Genomic DNA, 5919 nt, shown 5'->3' with positions numbered 1-5919 from the left:
AATGGTTCTGAGAAACATTGATAGACATATACAAAAAATAATAATAATAAAGCAAGACCCATATGTAACTCCATACACAAAAATTAATTTAAAATGTGCTAAAGATTTGGACACAAGCACAAAAATCATAAATTTATTTTTACCTATCTCAGTCCTTTACCCTTCCCTAATATAGTAAGAGATTGAGTCACTCCATAAATATATGCCCTTTCCTGATTGAGGAGGTAACCATTATTCCCCATTTAGTGATAGGCAATCTGTTGACTAATTTCTGAAGACACATTTTTTCTATCTGCTCCACACTTAATGACTACTGTGATAACTACTGTAATGTCATTTGGGAGCCTATCAGCCAGGTGAAGATTTATCTCTAAACATTTCTTTATCTGAGTCTTTATTCTCATAGTAAAGATAAAGTCATCTGCTCCTTGTCTTGTGTAAAGATGAAGTCATTCCCTCCTTGTCAAATGAACTTTTGCCCTTCCCTCTCAGGCCCCTCAACAAACTATTCCTTTTCTCCCTGACAGATGTCAGGATTTGCATAATCATTGTAGCTCCCTTATGCACAGCATTAAATTGATTGTCTTTTCTTTGTTAATCCATCTTATGCTGTTTTGATTACTCATCAAGCCCAAGAACAACCCAGAGGATTAAGATATTTCCCCTGCACCCCAACATCCACAATGCATTTTCTGTTATATATTGTGTTCACATGTATGTGCATCAGATTCTTGTCTATCTATTGTTTTCCTTTCATCAACTTGCCTAACCTGAGACTACCACTACTGTGTCCAATTACTGTAGGACTCTGCTTTGTGATATTAATCAGTTCTACAGATATGATTTTATAGTGAAAATATAACATGAACCCAATTATACACTGATGATGTGTAATTCACTCTAAGATGGCATAATTTGGAAATTTTGGCACATAACTGAGCTTATAGAAGGCTGATTTATACAGTAAAGTAACAAAAGTTATGAAGGAATTACATTTTTATTGACATTAAAAATATGAATTTAAAAATAAGTAAGGGACTCACACAGCTCTCAGTACCTACCTAGCTTCTTTGAAAATGTCTACTGTTTACAAAATTCTGTGCAAGCTCAGCTTGGAAGGTGATTACACCCCACCAAATGCTTACAGGTAAGTCAAAGCATACCCAGCTTCAATGTTGAGCAGGATACTTTGAACATTAAAACAGCCATCAAGAACAAAGGTTACCATCATCAACATTTTTACCAACCAGAACAATGAACAGAGATGGGGTATTGCCTTCATCTACCAAAGACAGACCTAAAAGGAACTTGCATCAGCACAGAAGTCAGCCTTGTATGGTCACCTAGAGACAATGATTTGGGGCTTATTGAAAACACCTGCTCAGGACCGTGTTTCAGAGCTCTAAGCCTCCATGAAAGGACTGGGAACTGATGAGAAGTCCCCCACTGAGATCATTTGCTCAAGAACAAACCTGGAGCTTCAGGAAATCAAGAGTCTACAAGGAAATATATAAGCCAGATCTGGAGGACATTATTTCCAACACTTGTGGTGACTTCTGTAAGCTGATGGTTTCCCTCACAAAGGGTAAAAGGGCAGATGAGAACTCTGTCATTGATTATGAACTGATTGAACAAGATGCTTGGGATCTCTATGATGTGGAGTGAAGAGGAAAAGAACCAATGTGTCCAAGTACCTACCAAGCTTCTTTGAAAATGTCTTTCAAAGACAGAGGATCAGCATCATGACTGAGTGGAGTGGTTTTCACCTCCAGAAAGTATTTGAAAAGCACAAGAGCTTCAGCTCTCATGAAACAGCGTGGATGGAACTGGAGCATGGTATGCCAAGCAAAATAAGCCAAAAGGAGAAAGACAAAACTGGATGGTGTTACTCATGTATAGAATGCATATGAAAAAAAAAAATAGAAACACCAGTAAAAAAAAAATAGAAAGTTGACTTTAATATTGAGTATACCAGAGCAGGAAGAAGAAGATGGAGAGCAAAGAGGGAGGAGCCTCCATGGACTACGGTGGAAAACTGGGGGGCTTCAGTGGTGGGTATTGTGTGGTAATATACATTGAAGAGTTGTGATCCTGTATCTCTAAATCATATACAGTGTGGTAAACCAAAGTTACTGCAATTAAAAACAGCAACAACAACAAAAAGATCTCAGGCCTTGGAATCAGTGTCTATAATTACTTTACCACTTTTATGTTCTAGGCTAAGCAATTTAAACCTGTTTCTAAGTTTCCTCTAAAGTTTGGTTATCCTCTTAGAGGTGCTATGAGTAATACTTAGAACAATATTTTACATATAATAGGGCTTTAGTAAACTTTTATAATTGTTTCTTATATGTTTATAGTTATATTTAATCTGCTATGCATCATGATAACAACCAACTCAAAATTACTTTTAATGCTGGTTTATTTTAGATTGTTTTAAATTGCTCTCACTCTAAAGTTTGGTCATCCTCCTAATAGACATAACTAAGCATATTATATTTTAATTATTTATATTATTCTTTAGAATAATCTCAAAACAGAATAATTATCCCATGCTATGCATATATTTATTGTTTTGGTACATAGTGTTAAATATGAATTTAAAGGAATTTTAACAGTGTATAGTAAAGGCTCTCATTACCTTAGGTTTTATGTGTTATTATTACTAATAGACAAGTATATATTTTTTTGACTAATGTCTAACTACTTGTAAGAATAAACAGTTCTCTATTTATTGTGTTACTGTTTCTGGAAAGTATCTGTATATTTGCCCATTTATCTTTTGAAAGAATTTTTTCCTATTGTTATTTTATGAGTTTTTTTATACAGTACTAAACCATGATATATGCTACCACTTTTTTTCTACCCTGTTTGGCTTTTAATTTAAGTTTTTGTTTTTGCATACAGAAATTTGCATTTTTTATGCCTTTGAACCTATAGATAATTTCCTCTGATTTCTCCTCTTACTTCGTCTAAGACTTTTTTTTATAGTATTTATTTTCTAGTATGGCTAAAGTTTAGTGTTTACATTTGAGTGTTAAATTAAAAGTCAATGTATTTGATATATAATCTTATATGAATAACCAAGCTGAGACTTTTCTAGATTGCTAGCTGTATATTCCAAGTCCATTCACTAAGTGACTGCCCCTCCATTGACCTGAGGTGCATCTATTATCATTTATTAATTTCTTAACTGTGTCAAGATTTTAAATGTGATTTATTTATTTTTCTGCAATATCAGTCAATAAACTTATGATCCCTGGACTATCATTATAATAAGGTATATAGTATTTTAAGATAAGGAAGGTGTATGTATTAAATAACAACATCACAATAAATAAATTTTGAGGTTATCAGTAATCTACCTTTGTGCTGGAAGTAAGGTGTTCTCATTCATTCATACCTAGCAATAGAATCATCTCATGTAGTTTGCCTCTAAAATTACAGTAAGTTGGATTAAACCTAAAGAAGGATCTCTTGCAATTATAATTTTAAAATGGAATTGACCATCTTAAAAAGCATTGGGTTCCCTTTCACCAACTATAGCTACAGAAAATAGTTAAGTAACAGCTAATTACCAGTTGGAAGATTTTCATAAGGAGAATCTCTTGTTTTATACTAGAAGACTCCAAAGTCCATTTTACTTTTAAGATTCCATGTAGATATTTACCTGTGAATATTTTTTTCATGCAATTAGACTTAGAAAATAGCAATATTTTGGTTAAGTTCTAATAAGTTCCTAAACTGATTTAGAATTCAGTTTCTAATCCATAGAATAATTGTTTCAATTATTTGTTCAAATTTGTGTAGATTCTCATCATGTTTCGTGTATAAACATACTTTATTCTTTCTCAATACCATAGAATAAAGTTCTGGGTATAAGAAACATACCTAAGAGAAAAATAGACTTTTTTAGAAATTCTCCAGATAGTTTTAGAAGTTGTATAAAATAATTAACTGGACTTAGGTAACAGGGACTTCATGACATTATTGAAAGAATATGTAGATATTACCTGACTCTTAAGGTGGATAATGATGATGATTCCATAAAATTCTGCATAAGTTACATCAAGAGCAAGAGTATCTCTTCTACTTCAGTAACTGAGGAAATGTGTCGTAAGGAATTATATTTTCTATAAAAATTTTTGATGCAATAAATAAAAAATGTAATGAATATGGTCCTAGAAAAAGATGGTAAAAGGAACAGTACATTTATTCTATACAGCAAATTGTTTCAGCAAATAGATGGGTGCAAATTATAATTAATATAAAGATTATTACATTTAAGTAGGTGCAATTAGGATTAAAAAATTGATTTCCCTCACAGTTTGAAAAATATTGCAGATAAGAGAAAATGAGAAACTTTTAGGAATGCTGATTCTAATTTATTATTATTTATTATTAATTTATTAATTTCTTTTCTGTGATAACCTAAACATTAATCTGAAACCTGAACAATAAAAAAATGAGGTAGGTGGTTCTTATTGATAAAATTGTGACATACTGATATGTTCTCTGTAAGGCAATGAAACATTGCAGAAATGCATATTGCAGAAGAGGTATGAACCTCTGGACTTGAATACAACTCTTAGGAGAGACACAGCCCTGAAATTCTTGCACCCTTTGATCCAAGAAATTTTGTAGACGGGTCACAACAAATCGTGCATTTGGATATTTTGATACCTATTATTCTGTATGCCAGTAGACACCATCTGAGTTGTTTACATGGTACAGGTGTTTCACAGTTCCTGGAACACACACAGAAGAATTTGTAATGTGTGATCATTTTATAATTTTGCATTTATTTTCTTTTTTGGAGGAGTCATTTAATGTAATGTGTATAGTAAAGAGCATTTTCACTCCAAAACACACACAGAGTCATTTCATACATTTGAAAAAGAACATCTTATTTTCAAATAAATTGAGATTGTAGATTTAAAAAAAAATAATAGCATTTCCATGATTAGGCATTAAGTTTTATACAAAGAACAAGATTACTCAGCTACCCAATAAGAAAGATAATAATCCCACTATAGTAGGTATTATTTAGCATAACATAAGTGGTACATTAAATGCCAATACATATTTGTTAGATTCTAATTAATGACATATACTATGTTCACTTTATTATATGTTTATAAATGTGCTAGCACCTTAAAGAGGACAGGATGGATGAGATATTTTAAATAAAAGAGACACACATGCATTTAACAAGATGTAAGATCAACTGTGAAGTCAGAATGTATTGACAGGGGAGACAAGTTTCAGACCAGAATTGGGGGGATGGATAAACTAGTCAACTTGGGGGAATATGTTGAAGTTGTTATCCATGTTGTAGGTTCCCCTGGAACAAAAATATTCCTTATGCACATAATTTAAACATCCCCATGCTAGCATGATGTTCAACTATTGTTAGAGAGAGACTTAGCTGAGTTCAAAAACTTTTCAAAACAAAAATTCCTATGAGGGTAAGAAATAGATTGTGAGACTCATTTTCCAATTTTTCAGCCATATTTATTTTCTGACTATAAAAAATAAACCATATTTATTTTTCCTTTAGTCGGGTGGTACCCTTTTCTACTTCTAGACCTTTTATATTGCAGTTCTTCCTGCCCGAAATGTACATTTCTCTCCATTCCTGCCCACTGCAGACTTTATCTGACAAACTTGTTCCTATCCTCTTAAGACTAAGCCATACTTCCTGTGTGGAGCCTTTTCAGTTGCTCCAGTTTGGTTAATTGCCCATTCCTTGACGTTCTCACAATGTTTTGCTTTTGTATATTTTAATGCCCTTGTCTGAATATGTATCATCGTTAGTCTATACCTAACACAGCTGTGAGCTACCTCAAATCAAGAAGTATCTTACCATATTGGGTTTCCTAAAATCTAATAGGTTCTACATTTCTAACAGATGTTTTT

The 5919-nt window shown here is 32.7% G+C and overlaps 1 pseudogene; it reads left to right on the top strand.

The window, feature by feature from the left end:
- Positions 1-1073: 1073 nt before the first annotated feature.
- Positions 1074-2223, top strand: LOC119246927 (annexin A2-like; annotated as a pseudogene).
- Positions 2224-5919: the final 3696 nt, after the last annotated feature.

The sequence above is a fragment of the Talpa occidentalis genome, unplaced genomic scaffold (assembly GCF_014898055.3).
Source record: "Talpa occidentalis isolate TD23 unplaced genomic scaffold, MPIMG_talOcc4v2.1 talOcc4.16, whole genome shotgun sequence".
NCBI lineage: Eukaryota > Metazoa > Chordata > Mammalia > Eulipotyphla > Talpidae > Talpa > Talpa occidentalis.
Note: the sequence above shows the minus strand (reverse complement) of the source record. Positions and strands in the feature narration are given on the sequence as shown.